This window comes from Magnolia sinica, chromosome 2, assembly GCF_029962835.1.
Source record: "Magnolia sinica isolate HGM2019 chromosome 2, MsV1, whole genome shotgun sequence".
Lineage (NCBI taxonomy): Eukaryota > Viridiplantae > Streptophyta > Magnoliopsida > Magnoliales > Magnoliaceae > Magnolia > Magnolia sinica.
The window spans coordinates 29,506,501-29,530,392 of NC_080574.1; the positions used below are offsets into that span (position 1 = coordinate 29,506,501).

General features: G+C 42.7%; 1 long non-coding RNA gene across 1 annotated transcript; it reads right to left on the reverse strand.

Annotated features, from left to right (window-relative positions):
- Window positions 1-21,113: 21,113 nt before the first annotated feature.
- On the reverse strand, window positions 21,114-23,266 carry LOC131228231 (uncharacterized). Its single transcript, XR_009162758.1, has 3 exons — window positions 23,153-23,266; window positions 21,632-21,692; window positions 21,114-21,242 (listed from the first exon to the last, which is right to left on the reverse strand). It is a non-coding gene; the product is annotated as an uncharacterized LOC131228231 (long non-coding RNA).
- Between the last annotated feature and the right edge of the window lie 626 nt (window positions 23,267-23,892).

The window sequence follows — 23,892 nt, forward strand, 5'->3', positions numbered from 1 at the left end:
TGGGAGGGTTCGGTGCCCATTACCGTACGAAAAGGAAGGAAGAATGGAAAATGTGGGTTAGGCGGCTGCAGAAGATAAAATCTTTATTTTTATTTTATTAATTTTTTTAAAAAGATTTGGTGGGTCCCACTAACGATGATATAAATCTACTCCGTCCATTATCTTGGCCTTTCCATTGAGAGGATATAAGGTAAAAAATGAGGCTGATCCAAAACTCAGGTGGGCCACATACAAGTGGACGGTGAGGTTGGTTCCTACAAAAAATGGGTTGTTCTCGATTTTTATTTTATTTTTTAACAACAATTTAGTGGTTAAGATCAGATTAATCTCAGTGCACAGTCAATAGTTGATGTTGGCTAGATTTAGATTAGTTAATAATTAAACACGTGGTCTTAAGTATATGAGTTGAGAGTGTGCATTATAAATAAACTTATATATATTTTACCAAAATCATGTAATCATTAATGACATTAATTAATAGTTCGCACTAAGCAAAACGATCACACATATCAACGGTCACAATTTACATGAGCCGATCGATGCATGTGTGCATGGGTGCGTGGATGTATGCATGGGTCTATGTGTGTATACTCCAATGAAGGCAATTGTACATACATATATGTGTATGCACGTGTACCAAAATCCTGAGTCATTACACTTCTCTAGTTCATGTTTGGGTTGGTGGTGGTTTATAATATCTCAGTTCATGTTTGGGTTGGTAATTGTTTATAATACCTTGTCTAGTGAGTTAAAAGATAAACGCCATTCTACCTTCAAGTCTATCTAACATGGTACACGTGGCATATTTAACTAGCACACTAGCACGTGGATTAGCTACTGAACCTGACGGTAGCTTGTCTCGCTACTAAAGTGACTTGAGCATGTTTTATGGGCCCCAACATGATGTATATGTTGTATCCACACCATCCATCCATTTGAAGAGATCATTTTAAGGAATGAGTCAAAAGACGAGACAAATAAAAAGCTTAAGTGGATTCCACCATATAAAACAATGGAGACAATGACAACCATAGATGAAACCTTACTAGAGCCGACTATGATGTTTATTTGAAATCCAATCTGCTTATAAGTTAATACTGACATGGAATAAGGAAAAACAAAAGTATCAACTTGATCTAAAACTTTTGTGGCCTTGGGATGTTTTTAATGGTAGGCATTCATTCCCTACTCTTTTTTTTTTTTTCGTTTGGTGGTGGGTCGACTTTAGCTTTAGATGTGCATCATTCTTTCCCTCGTACCCTAATCTGATCTCTCCCGATGGATGGATGGTGCGTACACAACACATAAATCACGGTGAGCCTCACAGAATGCGGCGACGGCTGCTCCTATTGTCAGTGTGCATTTAACCGTATCGGTACCTATCTCTTTGTAGACGCTGACATTTAACTGTATTTGTACCTATCTCTATATAAAACGAATTTCGTAATGAGTTACTCAATACTCTAGGAGTACTGAATTTTTGTGGGGCCCACCATGATTTATGTATTTTATCCCCTCCGCCCACCATTTTACCACGTAATTTTATTACTTGAGAGGAAAAATGAAGCATATCAGATATCAAAAGCTTACCACATAATTTTATAGCTTGAGATGAAAAAAGAAGCATATCAAAAGCTCAAGTGGACCACACCACAGGAAACAATGTGAATTGAACCTCTACCGTTGAAAAATTCTTGGGGGCCACAAGTTTTGGATCAAGCTGATATTTGTGTTTTCTCTTCATCTATGTCTTTATGATCGTTGGATGATAAATAAGCATCAATGTGGGCCATAGGAAGGTTTCAATAGTGGAAATTATTATTCTTACTATTTCCTGTGGTATGGTCCACTTGAGCTTCGTGTATGTTACAATTTTGGGCTCTGCCCCTAAAATGAGCTGGAAAAACGGATGGATGGCATGGATAAATTATGTTACGAGAGAATTGGAGCCGGTCCCAATTGAGGTAGGCTCGGCCCGGTTAGTTGAGCAGCCTCATCAATGCAGGTCGGATTGCAGAGCTAGGGGAGCCGGCCGTATTGAGTCCTTAGCTCGTTTACTCTGACTAAGTCACGACGGTTGATGTTAAGCTTCCAAGTTCTTTTGTAAAGCTTTCACATCACCTTGGAACTCAGAAGAAGTCATTACACACCCCATCCGTTGCCTTCGACCCGACCCTTGTCGACGAGCGACCAAGCTCGGTCAGTTTATGGGCTCGAACCATTTTAGGGTCGACCTGGATGAAGATGTGACCTACAATCACGTTGAGAAATCAACTCCAGTAACGCACATGAGAAGTAATGTCTGGCGCACGATCGCGAGGTAACTACCAACATCAGCGCATGCACCGTTCACACCCAATGGCAGAAGTCGGGTCGAGAATGACGGACACGATTACTCCAATTAGGAGATATAAATAGGAGACACATCAATAAGGACAGGTATGCAAAATCTCTCACTTGAAAGATACTCACACTACTTAGACCCAGATTCCTAGCCTGACTTTGGCATTGGAGGGTCCCCTGCTCTAGCTAGAGTCTCCTTTGTCCTTCTCCTGTACAGGCTCATAAGGCTCGGTGCGAGTGCTTGGAGCTCCGCGAGGGTGAACCATATTTTTGCATCAACATTTTGGCACTGTCTATGAGAAACTTACATAAAAAATGCTACTACTTTATCGGGGAGAACTGATGAAAGGGAAGAAGAAGGTACATGCACCAATTATGGCGGTTGATCTTGAGCCGTCAAGGGTGCGGAATTCGACCTCGGGACTGTAGATAGATTCTACGCCTATAGAGCCTACTCAACGATCTAGAAACTGAGGAGGCAAGTACCAAGCATTGCAAAACTGAATGGAAATGCGGGTCAATGAGGTCAGCTAAATGAGGCAACAAATGAATAGACAACATCCACCTATCGATCAGGAGGTGAATGCTCTGACAGTTGTAGAACGTCCAGCCCCTTCAGCGTCTCGGGGCGCCTCGCGGGGCACATCCGGCCGAATCCTGATGCAAGCAGAATCCCGATGCAAGCACAGGAGCCATTGAACTGAGCCCCAACACATGTTTCTGAGACCTCGACATTGGCTCTGACCGATCTTCGCCATGAACTGGAATGGAGGAGACATGGAAGGACTCCTAAGCTTGATCATGCTCGGGAAGCAGTGGCTGAGAATAGAGATCCCTGGGAGACTTAGCTCGAAGAGCTGCGAGGTCAAATCAACATAAGGCACCAGATGTACTAGGCGTAGCCCCAACCACCATAGAAGTAATGATGGAAGAGTCGGAACCCCATTTCACAACTGAGATAATGAGTACGGTAATGCCTCCGAGGTTCCGGATGCCTCCCATTATGCCCTATTCGGGTTCTGGGGATCCTACCGAGCATATGGAGTCTTATCGTTTGTGGATCGAGCTTCAGTCGGCCTCCGGACCAATCATGTGTAGAGCATTTTCGATAACGCTTACTGGAGCAGCACGAGGCAGGTAACGACAACTGAAGCCAAAATCGATTGGCTTGTTTGCCAAGCTTAGTAAAGCATTCCTCACTTAATTCATCGTAGGGAAGCAGCAAAGGAAACCCTCCGCGCATTTGCTCACTATCAAATAGAAGGATGGGGAAGCATTGAAGGACTACATCCTCCGATTCAATGGGGAGGCAATGCGGGTCGATTACTACTTCGATAAGATAGCTTTGGCGGCTATAATCTCTGGGCTTAAGGAGGGAAAGTTCTTATTCTCAATAGGAAAAAACCTTCTGACTACGTTGGGAGAATTCATGAACCGAGCCCAAAAGTATTCAAATGCCGATGACTTTTTCAGCTCTCGAAAGGGAGCTCAGCATGTGGAAAACTTCTGAGATAAAAAGCGCAAAGATGCCCCATCTCAGCCAAGCACGAGCAGAAAAAGGGCAGATGAGGATGGATCTTGTAGCCAAAGGCTGAGCAGGAAGCCTAAAAGTTGATTCAGTTCGTACACCCCTCTCAATACATCTCAGGAGCAGATCCTCTTGGAGATCCGAGACAAGAAGCTATTGATGTAGCCAAGCTGCATGAAAACGGATGCAGGCCAGCGAGACAAGCGCAAATGTTGTCTCTTTCACCGCGATCATTAGCACAATACCAATGACTGCGCCGACCTAAAAGAAGATATTGGGACTCTCATTCGCAAGGGACACTTGTGTCAGTACATAAAGGAAGAAAAATAGGCTCAGAAGGACAAGTAGTCGAGCAGAGCAGCTGACGATGACACGGAGATCCGGACGATATGCGGTGGACCATCTGGGGGTGGGGACTCAAACCAAGCCCTAAAGGCTCATGCTCGAAGTACCGATCCCTAACACTACTTCCACCTAGCTGACAAACTGAGCAAAGAACCTGAGATGAGTCCATGCAGCCTGACGTTTATAGAGAATGACACACGAGGAATTCAACATCCTTATGATCATGCTCTGGTGGTCACCATGATGATAGCCAATCAGAAGGTGTACTGCATCCTGATCGACACGGGGAGCTCGACCGATATCCTATATTCTGAGGCATTTGACAAGATGCTATTGATAGGTCGCGCCTCCGACCTGTTCAGATCCCGTTGCGCGGATTTGCAGGCGATAAAGTTATCTCAGAAGGGGTGATCTCTCTCCTAGTCACAGTAGGGGAGGGACAAAGTCAAGTCACCTTGTCGGTAGACTTTTTGGTAGAAAATACACCTTTAACATACAACGTCATTCTTGGATGACCATCACTTAACTCCATGAGGGCAGTGGTATCCTCATACCATATGATGATGAAATTTCCTCCCGTTGGGGGGATCGGCTACCTCCGAGGAGATCAGTAGGAGGCCCGACGTTGTTACATTATAGCGGTTAGAAAGGGCTTGGCAAAACAGGCATTTACGGTTAATGCGCTTGACCCCAAAGAAGACACTTCAGAAGGGAGTTCCCTTATGGAAGATCTTCTGACCATTCCGCTCGACGATACCAACCCGACTCGAACGGTCCAGCTCGGATCATCATTGAATACCGATCAGCAAGCATAGATGTTGGAATTTCTATGTCAGCATAGGGACGTCTTCGCATGGTCCCATCAGAATATGCTGGGCATCGTTCCCAAAGTCATGGTCCACAGGTTAAATGTGGACCTAGAGCACAAATTGATCAAATAGAAAAGAAGAGCCTATGAACCTAAGAGGTACGCAACAATAGCTGAGGAGGTCACCAAATTGCTCGACGCAGGCTTTATCGAGGAAGTCCATTACCCAGACTAGATTGCGAATGTCATGCTTGTCAAGAAGGCCAATGGAAAATGACGAGTTTGTGTCGACTACTTGGACCTAAACAATGCCCGTCCCAAAGACAGCTCCCCCCTCCCTAGGATTTACCAATTGGTCGATAGTACATCCAAGCACGAACTCCTTACATTCATGGATGCATACTCTGGCTACAACTAGATTACAATGCATCCCCCGGACAAGCAGAAGACGACCTTCATCACAGATAAAGGACTCTACAATTACTGTGTCATGCCCTTCGTCCTGAAAAATATTAGGGCCACATATTAAAGACTAGTAAACAAGATGTTTGCTTATCAGATTGGTCGAACCATGGAGGTCTACGTCGACAACATGCTGGTGAAAAACGTCAGATCATCTAATCATATATCGGACCTCGGAGAGACTTTCTTTATTCTACGAAAGTATCAAATGAGGTTGAACTCGACCAAGTGTGCATTTGGTGTGGGCTCAGGTCAATTCCTCGGTTTCCAAGTAAGCCAGAGAGGCATTAAGGCAAACCCAGATAAGATTAAGGCCCTCATTGACATGAGCTTGCTTCGGACGACAGAGGAGATCCAATGCCTCACTGGAAGAGTAGCCGTGCTCAGTTGGTTCGTCTCCAGAGCAACAGATAAGTGCTTCCCCTTCTTCCGGCAATTAAAGGATAATAAGAAGGCATAATGAACCTCGGATTGTGAGCAGGCATTTCAGCAGTTGAAGCAAGATCTTCGATCGCCCCCGTTGTTGTCTAAGCTGGACAAAGAGGAACCACTGTTCCTTTACTTAATGGTCTCAGCCTTGGAAATAAGCTCGGCCCTTGTTAGGGATTCTGAAGGAAAATAATATCCATGTACTATGTCAGTAAAGCGATGGTCCCGGCAGAGACAAGATATCTGAGCATGGGGAAGCTCACCCTGGCTCTAGTCGTTTAAGCGTGACGGCTGCACCCATACTTCCAGGCACACTCAATAGTTGTCCTCACTGCTCAAACGCTTTAACAGGTACTCTAGAAGCCTGAAGTATTTGGACGCCTAACCAAGTGGGCTATAGAGCTCGACGAATTCGATATCAAGTATCGACCGAGGACAACCATCAAGGGCCAAGCGGTAGAGTAACACCCCGTACTTTCCAGTACTCGGGTGTTACCATGTGATCTAGCATAGTAGAAATACAAACCTAACCTACTTAAATATTCATGATCACAACGGTTTAAATCTGATCGTTTAAAACAGTCCCCGTCCGTATGATAACTCATCCATCTGTTGGGGTTCAAGACGAACCATCACACCATTAACACAATCCATTGTTAGGACGTTGATCACCTTGATAGATGAATCAAGCCACCCAGAGGTCATATGATATTTAGATAAGTATATTATCTTATACAAACATAGATCAAATTTTGTAGATGTATTTTAATAATTTATCTGAAAATGTATTGTAATAGGGTGATATATATATATATATATATATATTTAATGTATATGAAATATTATGAAAATAATATTATATTAAATTTTACAATGTATAATTGAACTATAAATATTAGTGTAGTAGTACATATCTTTTATAAATATGTATACAAAAATGATTAGACATTTAATAAAATTGTATATTATTTAACGATGTGATTTTAGATATGATATTGTACAATTTTCAATTCATATATATGTATAATATGATATTGTATATTATGAATTTTATATTAATAAATATGTGAGCAATAGCATGTATATAGTAGTATGTTAATATTAAAATTATATTTATATGTGTGTATGAAATTTTAGTCATCATAACTATAAGTAATGTAAAATAGTAATAATATTTATAAAAAAATATTAGTATTGGTTAGTAATACATGATGAGAGCCTTACAAATGGCCCATTAGGATCTTTTGACCGTTGACGTTCAATCTCGGGATGATTTGACCACTAGATTAACGGAAAGCCACCATTAGAATATGAATCAACTCGTATGGCCCCACCTGGGCCTCGCATTAGCCCCAAGTTGGGTCGGGACCCCTATAAAGGACTCCCAATGTAAATGAACGGAGTGAATTTGTCACAAACATCATAGTGGACCCCACACGGAGTGCATGTGCACCACATGCAATTGTGCACGATGTGCACTAGGGACAATGGGCTCGGTCAATTGAGCTTTGACCGAGCTCCTTGCAAAAAAAGAGGAAAAATGGCGGATTTCTCCCGCCAATGAACGTTTCAAATCTGGGAGACTTCACCGCCCACAGTGGCCCACTATGGGCACTTTCCAGATGATCCGAGCCGTTCATTCGTCTTATGGGCCCGGCCTAACAAAACGGTATAGGCTTTTAAGCCCATGCAAAGGAATGTGGAAGATAGGTTGCAATCGTCCAAGGTCTTGCACGTAGTGGATATCCGCAAGGTGGGACCCATCTCGGACCCCATGGGTGGCCTGTGATCGTTTTGATCAGGCCATCCCAGTCGTCCATCGGCAGGGAGAGCTGTGCTCTCTCTTTTCCAGAAATGGTCGAGCAAGGTCTGTGGAGTGTAAAGCAAAAAGTAAGCTTCCACTTTGGGAAGTGCTGGTGCATTTCTAGCCGTTCCTGGGGCCATGTGGCGCCATCCCAGCCGCTGGTTCTAGACGAGATGAGAAGGAGAAAAGAGAACGAATCATCTCATGAGAAATAGAGATTTTCGCGAGACGAATCAAAACTAATGTTTGGGGCCTAAAAAGTGGACCCCACGTTGATCAGAGGTTCAATCTGGTCTGCTCAAATGGACCAGATCATGGTGAAATATGTGGCTCTATGATCTTCCATTAGAGGACCGATCATCTTCCCCGATAACCCATGCAAACGAGATGACGAGATGGGCCCCACCAGATCAGAAAAGTTACTTTTCTGGTAGGCCTAGGTGTTAGCTATCCATCCTGGTGTATGGATGGGCCCCATGCAAGGCCACCTTTTGATCACAACCATTGCACAGTGGGCTACTTTTTCTAACCGTTGAGACTCCCCTCCCACTTCTATAAATAGAGTCCTGTAGCCTTGAGATTCACACTAGAGGAGGAAGAGAGATAGCTGGGAGTTAAGTCAGGTAACAAGTTGTCCCTTCTCATTTCCCTTTTCTTTTTCTTCCAACGGTGGGAACACCAACATGAGAGCTAGAGCTGGCCTCCTTCAGGCCATGGAGTCAGGCCATGCCAAGCTCTAACGAGCCAAGGAGTCAAGCCGTAAGCAAGCCAAGCAATGGCTGTTTTCCAGGCGGAGAGACAGGCCAACTAATAGCTATTTTCCAGGTTGAGAAACAAGTCAAGCAATAGCTGTGTTTCGAACTAAATCCAAGACAAGCTATGACAGTGTTTTGGACCGAACCATGCCGGATGATGGCTATGTTCGGGGCGAAATCAGGCCAAACAATGATGGTGTTTTGGGGGTGGAACCAAGCCAAACAGTGGTTGTGGTTAGGGCTGAAACTAGGTCAAAATTATAGCTCTATTTCGGGTCAAGGCTAGGCTTAGTAGTGGCTGAGTTCTGGGCCGGAATGGTGGTAGGAAACAAACCCCTTTAACAAGCTCTACTATGGATTGTGGGTGACTGTAACTAGGCTGTGAAAGCAGCCTCCTGCTGGTTCAAATAACAGTCTGAAAACGGCTCTTGAATGGACCGGAGCAAGGCCGAGTAGCGGCTCAGTTGTAGGGCCGAAAAATGACCACCATCCAGGCCTCCAACGGCAAAGTTTGGGCCCTGCACGATGTACCTGGGCTACAATATATCCAGATGGTGGGCCGCACTTGAGAAAACTCTCAGTGGGCTGCACCATATAAGAAGGTGGACCACACGTCAACATTAGCTGGCCGCACATGAGATTTGGATCTCAGTGGGCCGCACCATGTATATGGCGGGCCGCACATGAGATTGGATCTCAGTGGGCCATGCATGCAGATCAATCTGGGCCAGCAACGACCCAGTTTTCCTGGCATCTAGCTGGGCTAGAACGACCCAGCCCACCCGCTTTGACTTCCAACAGGCACTGCCTTAGGGCGATGATGGGCTGAGATAGCCAACCCAACTCATGGGCTGGTGCGTTTGGTTGCTCGGCTAGGACGGAGCCCAGCTCAAGTGCTTACATTGGGCCATGTGTATGGGCCTGAGGTGGAGCCAGCAATAGGCTGCCCAGTACATGTATGTACGCTAGGTCGTCCATTATGGGCCAAGGAATGGCCAAGCTTAGTCCAAACCTTCTTTGGACTTGTATTAGGCCTAATATCTAAGCCAAGATAAGGCCCAGTTTGGCCTTTAGGTGGGGGCAAATTTCAGGCCCAAATCTAGGCCACTTTGTTGGGCCTAAGATGATGGGCCTAATCACCTTGATACGGGCCCGTGTCCATGCTTATGGGCCCTTGCAAATCCCAAATGGTCTTAGTGAGTTAGATGACCCAAAACCTTGAGTGATCCTTATCTAACATAGACTATTGGAAAAAAAAATCACAGGGAATCGTTTATGCAACATTGGACCACAAAGCAGCTACAGAAACTTAGACCATGGAAGTTGCTGCCACTCCTTCTTTCCATTAAGCTTTCCATCTCTAAATTAGATTAAGGATAACTTTTAAATTGATTATAAATGATGACTTAGAACTTGATTAATTTTATGATTAGCTTACTTAGTTATATGTTTGAGTAATGATCGTGAACATCAAATGCATATGCTAGATCTTGATTAATTTGTTAGTTCTTGAATTGTATTTACATTTGTACTTTATTAGAATGATATTCTAGTTCGATACTTGATCTCTATGTCATTTGGATATGCTATTATACTATTTACAAGAGACATATGAATCGAAATCTCTCTAGTCTATGATGGGAACCTCTATTTATGAAAGAAAGTCCGTTCTTAGGGTGTAACGAGATTGAACGTGATTGTAATGGACCTTCGACTTAGTGGTTATTGAATGATGGTTTAAATGGATCTTGATGTAGGCCTACCATCCAGGGGTTGCTATGTCTAAATGGTTTTTAAAGATGGTCTTTTATCTCATGGTTTTGATGATGACCCTATGTGGCTTAGTTTTGATGATGGCCCTTTGTGGCTTAGTTTTGATATTCGCCCTAAGTGGCATTGTTTTGGTATTTGCCTTATACGGGTTCGGTGTATTACTTTGTACAACCATGCGATGGTAAGCCCCATATACTGAAATATGATTGGCTACTAGTCGACGAGTTTCCATTAAACATCCTAAGGTGGTAGCCTCATGGGCCAGGAATGGTGATATGAGACCTATGCCCGAGCTATCGGCCTATGCTGGGTGATGAACCCCCCGTTGTGTCAGACAATGGAAAGCAGTTTGACAATGATAAATTCAAAGGAATGTGTCAAGGGCTCAGCATCAGAAACGCTACTCGTCACTGTCAATCCAACGATCAAGTAGAAATCGTGAACAAGATCATAAAAAATCATCTCAAGACCAAGCTGGAGAGAGAAAAAGGAGCCTAGGTCGAGGAACTCCCGTTCGTATTGTGGACATACCGAACTATGGCTTAAATGGCAACAGGAGAAATCCCTTTCTCCCTTTCTTACAACGCTGAGGCGGTTGTTCCTGTCGAGATAGGACTCCCCACCGCTCGAGTGTGATCTTTCCAGGATGCAGAAAATGCTGAGCACATGGTAACGAACCTCGATTTACTTGAGGAAATGAGGAACACGGCTGAACTACGGATCACAGCTCGGCATTAGCAGGTCACTCGTTTCTACAATTCCTGAGTCAAGACGAGGTGGTTCAGAAAGGGAGACCCTATCCTTCGCCGGGTATTCCAAAACACTGCGGAACCTGGAGTAGGATCCCTGGGACCAAATTGGGAGGGACCCTACCGAGTGGTTAGCTCAGCTAGATGTGGCTCATACCATCTCGAGAATATGGAAGGACGTCCACTACCGCACCCATGGAATGTCGAGCACCTGAAGATTTACTACTCCTAAGGGGATTGATGTAAAGGTCGACCCTATTTGTAGTAAATTTGTGACTTAAATAAAAAGTACATTTTTCTATGATGTCCTACATATTCTACGTGGAACCACAAACACAGATGGAATAGCCTCATGGATGAGCCAATCATGTAAAGAAGTAAACGGCTCGCCACCCAGGCACACTACGAAGGACCATCTCTCACGTGCAGAAATGGAACCCTTCGATGAGCCGACTCTTAAAGAAGAGGTCAGCTCATCATTCGACACACATCATAAACAACACATGAATCAACCAAAAAAGTATATTGATCAAAGTAATGTCACAACGTCGTAATATCTAGTTGTATATATATAAAGAAATAACATATGATTAGCAAAGGTTAGTCGGCACAAAATGGAGGAACGTCTGCACTAGGGCATTGGTCGGCTGGAGGAGCAACAACGCTGGGGAGCTGGTCGGCAAGAAATCTTCAGCCTCCTTGGTAGCTAGAGTGTTAAGGTCGAGGTCTGAATAGAGTTCCTTAACGTCATCCAGGTAGGCATTATAACTGTAGAAGTAGACCTTGTCAATCTCGGCAGACCTCTCTGCTGAAGATTGAAACTCCTCAACGACAACAACAACTACAACAACGACTTTCGAAGCAATGGACGCCTCGAGCTCGACACGCTATGCAGCTAAGGCCCCCTCCACGACCTCCTTCAACTCAGCAATAGCGTCGAGCTTGGCCTGCCCTACCTCAGCTGCCAGCCGCGCATTATCGTCCTCCACCCGTCCAAGGAGGGCCTTCGTGTCCACTAGCTTAGGTTCAACAAAGTCCAAGCGGGATTGGAGCTTGTTGACTTATCCTTGGAACACCATCTCCCTCAGCTGGCCCTCTGCAACTAGGCCTTTCAACTTCTCCTGCTCCTCGGTTGAGGCCTTCAAGAGAGTCTCCAACTTGGTTTTCTCTACCTCCATTCTGGTTATCGCCTGAAGCCTATCCCGAACCAACATAAACATCGGAAGAACATGAAATATAGATATAAGTTAGAAATAATACGAAATCAAGAGGTACAAATCGGATAAGACTAAAATTCTACCGTGTAACAAACTAAAGTAAAGTGTTGACGAACGACTCAGGACAGCGGGATAGGATGTTGGCGATTGACACCTTAGGCGCATGCTTCGTCGCCAAGTCGACCATGAGGGAAATGTGGTAACTGGGTGGAAATTTCCCCGACCCCATAGGATGAGCAGACCCAGCGGCTTCGCCAACGCCACTGGCAGCTGAGGCCTGAGGTTCGACTTCAGGTGCGCCACCATCCCTAGGCGGGGATTGGGTCCTGCCGACTAGATAGTCGATGTCAGCTGGTGTAAGCATAATGCCCTCGGCCTTCGCCATGGCCTCTCCCCTTGGACTAGCACGGGAGGGGCTCAGAGCGATGGTCTCTCCGATCACTTCCCCTTCCAAACCGGGCAGACGAGAAGGAACAACAGGAGGGAGCTCGGGAGCAGGGGCGGGAGCTGAGGTGGGTTCGGTTACAGCATGAAGAACTTTCTTCTTCTTTTGCACCGTAATCTTCACGCGAGGCTCAGATCGCATCATCACGCTGAGAGGAGGACGCTGCTTCCTCTTCTTCTTACATCCTGAAGCCTCGACCATACCTATACAAAACAGCTCAACTTAGGGGAACATTTACAGCGAGAATCTAAGCCATATTCGAAACTACACAACTCACCTAGAGCGACAGGGAAATGCTTGAATCTACAGAGGCCTGACTGAAGAAGGCTGTCTGGATTGATGACGCTGTGCCAGACGTGCAGCTCTTCCTTAAGTACTCTGGCCCTAGCAACCTGGGCTCAGAGAAAGGAAGAGAGTTCGGGGGGACCCTTCGAGTAGCCTGCAAAAAGAAAACAAGAAACAAGGATTATAACAAAAGGAACAAATTAAAAGTCGAAAGCAGAGCATACATCTCGAGAGATTCAACATGGGTTGGAGAATTTGGTGGGCACTCTGAGCCGCAAGCTGCTGAGCTCGGACGTAGGTGCTTCCTACTCTCTCGAGACCCAAAATCACTTGTTCTTCCAATATTTGTTGGAAGATGGGAGCCTAGTGACGAGGCCTGGACCATATTGAGTCCTCGTTGAGAAGTAATACCGACACGGCTCAAAGGAGTTGTGTTTGGCTTAATACATGGACATGAACTCTTCTGGCGTCAACTCTTGGTTTTTGAACTGACGCCAGGTGATGTAGGAAGTTATTAAAGTCCTCCAAGCATTGGGGAAAAGCTGGCCCGGGGCTAGCTTCAGGTGTGCGGTCATCGCGCGCACGAAGGGATGAATTGGAAACTGGAGCCCGCACTGAAGAGCGCAGATGAAGATTGCTATGTCCCCATCGGCTGTGACCCCTAGGGCATCTAGAGGGGTGAGAGCGCAGATATGTACAAAGTTGGGAATCTAATAATCCTCTCGGATCTGAGCCATCTAAGACTCGATGAAAACCAAGCCCCCGAGAACTACCTCAGTGGGCCAACCACCAGAAGGCCTAGTTATGGCTCGTCCAGCTGGGTCTCGGGCTATCCTCTTTGTCCCTTTGGGGCGAGACCTAGCCTTGGCGCCCGCAATCTTCTTGGCACTAGGTCGGAGGGGAATTGCTTCGAGTAGACCCTCCAAACCTTCGTGCCTAGAGTCAGTACTCTCCGACTTGGAGTCACCCTAAAAAACATGGACTTCGCGAACCTTATCTGAATCGCTCGACATTGTGAGATTAAAGGAAACTGAATGAAGATGGAAAGGAAAGGAGACTCACAGAGATTTGTTTACTCTGGAAACTGATTCGTAGCACAAGCTCTATGAATGAAGGAGGAGGAGATTCTAAAAGAGAGGAGAAACCAGATCTTATAGCTCCAATGGCTGTTTGCAATCATGACAAATAGCTGTCTCCAAAGTCGAAGCGATGCAGAATCGAGCTCTTTGATACAGGTGGCAGCCTATTATTAGCCTAGGCTTATATTCTCTGAGCCACGCGCTGCTCACATTAAATGGAGGTTAATGCAGAGACGCCTCTCCACCTTTCTAAGTCCACACAGCACTGCCCTGTTCGCCTCGGCGATACAGAATCTCAATCATCGCCATGTGTCTACCTACCACTAGTGCGCAATCGAAAGGTTGCCGCTGTAGTACAGCGCCTCAATAACAAAGAACCATGATTGCGGCGATATACTCTGATTTTGCTGTCTCATCATTTCATAGAGCATGGCGGAACATCTCCCTAGGCATTTACTCCCTGAGTCCGAGCTCGAACGCAGAGAGTAGGGAGCTTCTGTTGTGGGAGATTTGGAGCCTGTCCCAATTAAGGTAGGCTTGGCCTGATTAGTTGAGCAGCCTTGTCAATGCAAGTCGGACTGCAGAGCTAGGGGAGCCGGCCCGTATTGATTTCTTAGCTTGTCTACTTTGACTAAGTCATGACGGTCGATGTTCAACTTCCAAGTTCTTTTGTAGAGCTTTCAAATAAGCCTAGAACTGCCTCCAACCCGACCCCTGTCGACAAGCGACCAAGCTCGGTCTGCTTATGGGCTCGGACCATTTCAGGGTCGACCTGGATGAGGACGTCGCCTACAATCACGCTGAGGAATCAACTCTAGTAACACACATGAGGAGTAATGTCCGACACACAATCGCGAGGTAACTGCCAACATCAATGTGTGCACCGTTCACGCCTAATGGCAGAAGTTGTGTCAAGAATGACGGACACGATCACTCCAACTAGGAGGTATAAATAGGAGACACATCAACAAAGACAAGTACGTAAAATCTCTCACCTAAAACCTACTCACACTACCTAGACCTGGATTCCTACCTTGACTTTGGCATCGAAGGTCCCTTGCTCTAGCTAGGGTCTCCTTTGTCCTTCTCAGTACACAGGCCTACAGGACTTTAGCACAGATGAGCCAGACTTTTACATTAACAAACTAAGTACATTCATGGTTGGCCGAACAGAATTTACCCAATACGAGTTGATTAGTACGCAGTCCAATTTCATCTCTATAAAATTCACTCAGTACGATAAAAGGACACTGAGTTGCACAGTACGCAGTCCGATTTCATCTCCGAAATAAATAGAGTTTTGGCAATTTTACCCCTACAAGTAATTGTCAGAGGTAAAATTTTAGCTTTCTGTCCTTCTAGCCTTTCGGTGGAGGATAGTTTTATCCTTTTAATTTATATGCAACTGGCCTACATTAATGTGTGACCGTACATCTTAAACGGTCATGTTAAGACATTCGATAAAAAATGATGGGATCTAAGTTTTTAAGTGGGCCACAAAATTGGAAATCATTGAAATGGGTAGTTGAATTGGAAAACATTGAAATGGTCATGTTAACACATTCGAGACATGCAATGGCTCTTACGAAGAGATATAACTGTGACTGGGGCTGTGTGGGCCCCACGGATATGTCCGTGACAAATCCACTCATCTGTTTTTAAAGTCCACAACAGGACAGTAATCTAAAAATCAGATACATCCAAAACCCCGGTGGGCCACCCCAAGCAAAACAATGGGAACATAAACATCCACCGTAACATTTTAAGAGCTGACCATGATGTTTATATGACATCCAAACCGTTCATAGACTTATTACCACTCGTATAAACTCTCGTCACGTATATCATCTTACCATAAAACTACTGTCACCGCCAAGTGTTCAATCCCCACTGTTTCGTCCACCTTAGTTCTGGATCTGCTTTATTTCTAGATTCATGTTTTATTGTAGCCTTGAAAAACAGATGGACGGAGTGGATTTGTCACAGACATCCCTGTGGGCCCCACAAAGCCCCAGGCACATGAATATCTATTTGCCCAGGCAATCGGGAGCGGATTAGGTGCGGCCCTCACCGTGGGGCCCACCTTGATAATTTTTAACCGTCATTTTCATGCAACTGCTTGGATCTCGGTTGCGCCTTTTGGATCGTGGGCCATCCACGGTAGCGCATGCGACATGAAGAGTCGACATCTCGTACACGGGTACAATTTTCTGCATGTGGGAACTTGGACTGACTTATGGGTAAGAAAATACGTGTTTCACGTGGGAACGGATTGGCTACTCCCCCTGACACCAGCCATTGGCTGGTGGTCGGTGCTCTGTGGGGCCCACCATGATATATGTGTGTCATCCATGCTGTCCATCTATTTTTATATATAATTTAATGACATGAGAAAAAAAATGAAGTATATCTAAATCTTAAGTGGACCACATTACAGGAAACAGTGTTGAATAAATTTTGACCATTAAAAACGTTTTGGGGGCCATAAAAATTTTGGATTAAGCTGATATTTATTTTTTCCCTTCATCTGGGTCTTTATGACCAAATCAACAGATTGGATGTTAAATAAACAGTACAGTGGGCCTTAGGAGGATTTTAATGGTGAATATCCATTCATTATTTTTCTCCTGTGGTGCGGCCTATTTAAGATTTATATCCTTATAATTTTTGGTATCAAGCCATAAAATGATCTCTAAAAATGGATGAACGGAATGGATGAAACACTTACATCATGGTGGAGCCCACAGAGCACCGACCACCAGCCACGGGGCTGGTGTCAGGGGGAGTAGCCAATCCGTCTCCGTTTCACGTGGGGTTTTTTTTTTTCTCGAAGAGGAACCCGAGAACGAGCACCAAGGACCAGAGTCTTTTGAACATGTGTTTGTACCGCGCTTGAGTCCTGTGGACTCACTTTATTGTTTCTGTAATATCCACTCCACCAATCGGATGCACCACTCGATGCTAGGACTATCTCCAAATCTAAGACTTATCCACAACTCCTGTGGGCCACACCACAGATAAAATTGGGAGGAGATTTCAACCATAGTTTTGTGTTTGGGTATCGGAATGTTGTTTAAATCCAATCCAATCCAATCCAATCCATCAATAAAGCTAATCTCACAAGGATAAACAGACAAACAAAATAGATGAATGATTCAAAACTCAGGCAGACCACACCAAGCACACGTCTTAGGCGTGATTTTACATTGCTTCCCGTGCAGTGGGCCGTCTGAGTTTTAGATGGGGCTGATGTTTGTGATGTACGGTGAAAGTGAGAAAGCTCAACTTATTGGAGTGGGTTTTGGTCCCACATAGCTGAGGAGTTTTACCCGCTCCGTACACAGGTGTTTGAGATGATTCCGATCCGAGAATCAGGCACTTGCATTCGGTTCCCGTCCTCCAACCCGCATCAGGCACTTTAACTAAAATCCAAACATCCAAGAGAAGTAATCATGTCAGCGTACACATTATCTTCATCTGATGTAGTCACTTGTCAATAAAAATTATACCCGTGAAAAATGTGGGCCACGTCATAAAGATTACCTAGGACGAAAATGAGGATGTGCCATTCATCAAGCGAGATAAAACGTTGACATTAATGTACCGCAGATGGTCTCAGTGAACGTGTGTATGTGGCCCACAAGGTCAGTGGATCATTCCAATTTTCGCTTCATGTGACCTTCATTGTATGGTCCACCATTTTCATGGATCAGATTTTCCATTGAAGTGACACGTAATAAAAATAAAAGACTTACCTGCTAAATTAGCATACAACATTATCATAATGGAGCTCACCTTCTTGTATGTGTTATATTTTATTTTAATGTTGCCTGTTTCGCCAGCTCATTTTAAGGTATGATCCTAAAAATTAGCATACAACATTGTCATAAGGTGATTCAATGCCTATAGTTAAAAACTTCCCAGGCTTATCATAAGGTGGATTTACCACTTACTCTTGCGCTGGTAGTAGACTTTCAGGAGTTTCAACACCTGGTCATGGGTTCAAGTACCCATAGGTATGAAATTATACTATGGCGTATGTGAGGGGGTATGTGTGACTCTGTAAAAAAAAATAAAAAAAATAAAAAAATAATAATAATAAAATAAAAAATAAAAGAGAACAGATTTGCCACTTAACTTTTGATATAGCTTCACAGGCACGGATGAAGAGAAAAAATATATCAGCTTGATCCAAAACCTTTGTAGCCCATAAGAAGTTACTAATAGTCAATCACCACTAATTTCCTTGGTGTCGCCCAACTAAGACTCCAATGTACTTAATCTTATTTTTGGGGCCATGCCCTAAAATAAGCAGACAAATGGATAAACAACATAAATATTCAACAAATACATCAAAATGGCCTCACATTCCATCTTGACAGAACTCTGTATGGCATCCTGGCCCACATGCAAGTTGGCGCACATGCCGTTAGGGCCCATGCATCTAAGAACCTAGCTTTTCCAATGCCCCAACATAGGCCCACGAATTACAAAAAAGAATGATTATAAACCTTCCAAGCTTTTTTTTCCCTCTATGGGAAGATCCATCTGTTTCGATAATAGATATGTTATGGCCAGCCTAAGGAGCATAATGGCCAGTTTTTAACGGTTAATCACGACTGTTTCCTCTAGTGTGGTCCACATACGATATAAAAATAAGCTGATAAAATAGATTAACAATTTAGATATACAACAAATACATCAAGATGAGCCCCGCATCACACCTTGTCCGAACTCCATCTTATCCCGAACTGATCGAATCCTCTCATGAGCCCGGCACCCTGGTCCATATGCACGTTGGTACACGTGTTGATGTGGCCCATGCACCTAAGAACCTAGCTTTCCTATGCCCCCAACAACGATTACATCTTCCTTTTGGCACTTTAAATAGGCCACTACGTACTAAAAGAATAATAGGTAAATCTCTAAAGCATTTTTTCTCTGTGCTAGTTCATCTGTTTTGGCAATTGGTATACTGTAGCCGGCCAGTACCTTTTAATGGTCAATCACAGTTGTTTCCTCTGGTATGGTCCATTTGAGATTTGATGTAGAGCGGGTCGTGGACACTTTCATGTCCAAGATGATCCAAAGAAGGCCTGGTAGAATGCAGAAGTCATCAATACCGGCAGAACCTTAAACAGACATATCCCACAAACTTGAATAAGTTATTCAACGGACCATATATGATTTTGGGGGTAGAATGAGCAAATTTAGCCAACAAACCCATTTGCGAGATTTGCGAGATTCCATCATATCTACAGTCAAATTACATGTTTATTTCTGTTTTTACCATTTTTAGTAAGTTTTAATTTAATTATAACTCTTCATCCATTGTTCTTTAACACGTGTGTCCAATATGAAAAGTGGTTAGAATAATTTGGAGAATAACATGGTTAAGCCGCATAGGATATGTATTTACTATGTATAGTAAGTTACGAATATTAGGGAGTTTTAGTTGTAGTTTAATTCTGCAATTTCTTCCAAAGCTTGTATCCCTATTTAAATGGTTGTACACTTGTTTACTTCATCTATCAATCAAATTACGAATTTTATAAAATTTATTTCTATTTTTTCTTGCTTTTTTCTCGTGGATTCGAGATTCTCTACGAGGAGTACAGAGAAGCTCAACAGTTATCCTTGAGGAAGAGGGTGATCAACCACATCACATTCACCCCTGTGTCAGGATTCCAATGTACTTCATTTTTTAGTCCAAGTCCTAAAATGAGCTAACAAAATGGATGACCAACACGAATATACAACGAATACATCTAGATGGCCCCACATCCCAGCTGATCGAGAACTTCAAGTCACCCTGACCTGATTGAATCTCTCAAACCTGTCACCCACACCCATTATGCACATTTGCACACGTGTCAATATGACCCACACATCTGAGAACCTAGCTTTCCTACACCCCCAACAACGATTACATACCCAGCATGGCTTTTTAAGTAGGCCACAACGTACCAAAAAGAATGATAGGTAACTCTATATAATAACTTGCAACTTAACCTGCTGGGAACCGTCATACACCGTAATATCTTACGGCAGAGCGGGTTCTGAGGAGTTACAAGTTGGGCCTCTACTCTCTAGAAAAACACATAAATGAAGCGACAAAAATATAAATTAAGCAAGATCAATTATTTATGGAAGAGATTGATGAATAATACCTGGCAAACAAATGGAGAGAAACCCGTTGACTTACTTTGTAGAGTTATATAGGAAGAGATTGCTTGTATTGGTTCTAAGAATCAAAGATATGCAATTTGGAAGGTCATGTTGAATTTCATCTAAAAAGAGGAAAAAAATCTACAGCTGATATTCTAGAAGATACTAACATAGAACTTGAAAATTTAACATATGGACAACAACTTTCAGTTTTGCTCTCCATTAAGCACAAAAAATGACAGAACAACAAATAGAGAATTGTAGCATACCCGCTAAAAGGATGTTAATCAGTTGACAGTCCTTTTTTAAGTCAATGTGAAGCTTTAAGGATTCTCTTTACTTGCATAAATTGCAGTTTTTTATTTCAATGTTGATTTTTGGATTGAGACTGACTCTTTGCAAGTAAATAATAGTGCTATTTGCTTTGGCAACTGCGGGAGGAAACCATCACTGCCTTTTTGTACTTCTTACCTAAATTACTCCAACTATCACTGAACCTAAAACTTGAAAAATGGCACAGAAAAAAACTTCTCTTGGTGAGAATTATCTAACATGAATGCGGTTATTCTCAATTAGAAATTCTTATGCCCTGTTTGGTAGACGCCTAAAAACGAGTTCATCCATTTTATTTAACGGTAACATTAATTCATTATGCACTAGAGATCAAGATCTAAAATACATAACTATTGTTAAATAAAGCGAGTTGAACTCTGTTTTAGGTGTCCACCAAACAGGCTATCCACATTAGGTCCCAACAAATGAATGCTCCAGATCTCACACACCATCATTCAGGGTTTAACACCTGATAATTCCCATTGTCTAGTTTCATCGTGTCAACTAAGATTCGTGTGGGTCAAAAAATATGGTCTGACATGGTACCTGATTTGGTAGACTGAACGAAGATTTTTTTCTTATTTTATTTTATTTTATTTTATTTTAATATTGCAAGTGGTGATCCAAGTTTCTTTGTAGATGTGTAGTGCTGAGGAGACCATGCAATGAGATGCTTCTAGGCAAAGGAGAGGAGGGAGAGAGCCTTTGATTTTTAGAGTCTGAGTTCAAGAAAGGGGAGCAGTAAAAGTCTATTATTATATCATGCAAAATAACAACAACCAATGTTTCATATCATGCAAAAAAAAAAAAAATTAACAACAACCAATGTTTCATATCATGCAAAAGTCCTGAAGCACATGCCAGGATTCCATTGATTGGCATTCTTACCAGCACATAGATTCCAAAAACTAAAAAGAATGTTCCAAGTAACCCAGAAACTCATTGGATCGTGACCTCTTCATCCAAATAAAATCCACACATTCAAAGATGCAAGTGGTTTAGAAAAATGGGAAGAGGTATTGCATAAATAAGATGTTCTTCATGTTCAATACTTAAAAGGTGGAAATAATACTGATAATAGAACTCGCAACAAACTATGACAGTCTACCTTCTAATAACTGAGACACCGCATAGCCTTTTACAAAAATCCACCCCAGTATATACTGATCCTACATTCAGTAAGAAAAATAAATAATAATAATAATGTTACAAAAGCGTTCTCCTCGTAAATCAAACAGTGCACATATCTACTACCATTTGACTTTCAGTAAGACATACTTGCCATATTAAAAACATCCTTTGAGGAGAAAAAAAAATTCCAAGCATATTTCTTTAATGTAGAACACTTGGATTTTGAAATGGAAATGCTATTGACATTTTACTTCTCCAAAGAAAAATTCCCTAGACAGATTTTTTTTTTTTTTTTAAAAAATAGCCATAACAGCTGTATATTTGAGATAATGCCTGCTGTGCTAGCAACCGTCCTTCAACAGTTAATTACAGAATTATAATAATCAACTACAGGAAATCTTTATTATAAGACTTGATAGGTCAAAAATAATTTGTAACATTATTATTATAATAATCAACTACAGGAAATCTTTATTATAATAATCAACTACAAGAAATCTTTCAAGTAAGTTTATACCTCATTTGTAACATGAAAAGATTAACTAACAGACATTTTTCTGAAGTCACTTGGATGACCCGGAAGAGATCAACAAAGGACTATAGTGGTTGCACATATGACATCCAATTACAGATATAATATGCCTGGGAGGGAGAAGTTATTGTATATATCCTTTATTCTTTGCTATGGATGTATCCTCTCTCCTCCACGAGAGCAAGTAATCTTCCCCAAATCTCGTCTTGATTCAGCCATTACATAATGGCTATATCTTAAAGGATTAAAGGACTAGTATAATGCTTGAAGATCTCACATAAATTTCAGTTTCGCGCAATCTTCATCATTCTTCGCAACTATCCTCGGTGATTAAACAATTTATCTGGTGGGACCCACCCCATGGATGGGCTAGAGTGAAAAAATAGCAAAAATCAGACAATTCTTCTTTTCTTCTTTTAAACAGTCCTGCAAAACCACAATGGGACTTGCATTTTCTTTTTCCCATCAATCGTGGCTAATACATTGGCAAATGGTTTCAATGATGCTGTTGCCTCACCCCAAAACAGAGGACGGTTTATCGTCCACACCATTAAGCTGTGCCAGCATAGGTGCCAATATTCCAAGCCATCCATCAATCACAATCCACCATCTAGATTTCCTGGCCCATAAAACAGATGTGGCTATTCAGAGGATGATGCCACAGTGCATGAAACAAATCAATGGCTACAACAAACTTCTGCTAGATCTCCACTTCTTCATCCTTATTATATTGCTCTAATGCATGTCATGCACACAGGAAGACTAATGAAGAAGAATGATTTGTTTTCCAGAATGGACTATCTGCTGGGGATTCGTCTCAAATCCTAAAACAGTTTCAACAAAAAATGATGGACAAGATACAAATAGGAACAATATATATATATATATATATATATATATATATATATATATATATATATATATATATATATATATATATATATATATGAAGGTTTTAGCTAATACCTTTGAACTTGTGAATCAGATCAACACCATCAACAACCCTGGTTCGAGAATCTGCAGATGTAATAAGCACTTCTAAATTAGGGATTCGACCATGCAAATCCCTAAAAATGGATTCGACAATGCAAATCCCTAAAAATGGATTCTATAATGCAAATCCCTAATTAGGGATTTGTATTTAACAAAACATATTCCTAATCAAGTATTCTAAAATAGATCATACCTGAGAATCTGAGATTCACCAGCAGCAGAAGACCGAACTGCAGCAGAGTGCAGAAAACAGATCCAAAACCCTAGGAAACAAGAGAGTAGCAAATCTAGATACTACGGAGAGATCCCAAAGCAGCCATGAGAGAGAAAGAGGAGAGAGAGAAGGAGAGAGTCGTGGAGTTGCAGAGAGAGAGAGAGAGAGAGAGAGAGAGAGACGGGTAGGAAATAGGAGAGTCGTGGAGTTGCAGAGAGAGAGAGAGAGAGAGAGAGAGAGACGGGTAGGAAATAGGAGAGTCGTGGAGTTGCAGAGAGAGAGAGAGAGAGCGAGCGAGAGAGAGAGAGAGAGATGTGAGAGAGTTTTTTTTTTAATATGGTACGATATCCATTGTTCGGTCTTCGTAAGCGCCGCTAAACGTGCAACGCAAATGCCGTTTATACGGTTTTTTGTTGTAGTGTAAGGAGTGTAATGGTCAATTAATTCCTCTGGTGTGGTCTACCTGAGATTGCAATGTGTTTCAATTTTAGGGGCCATG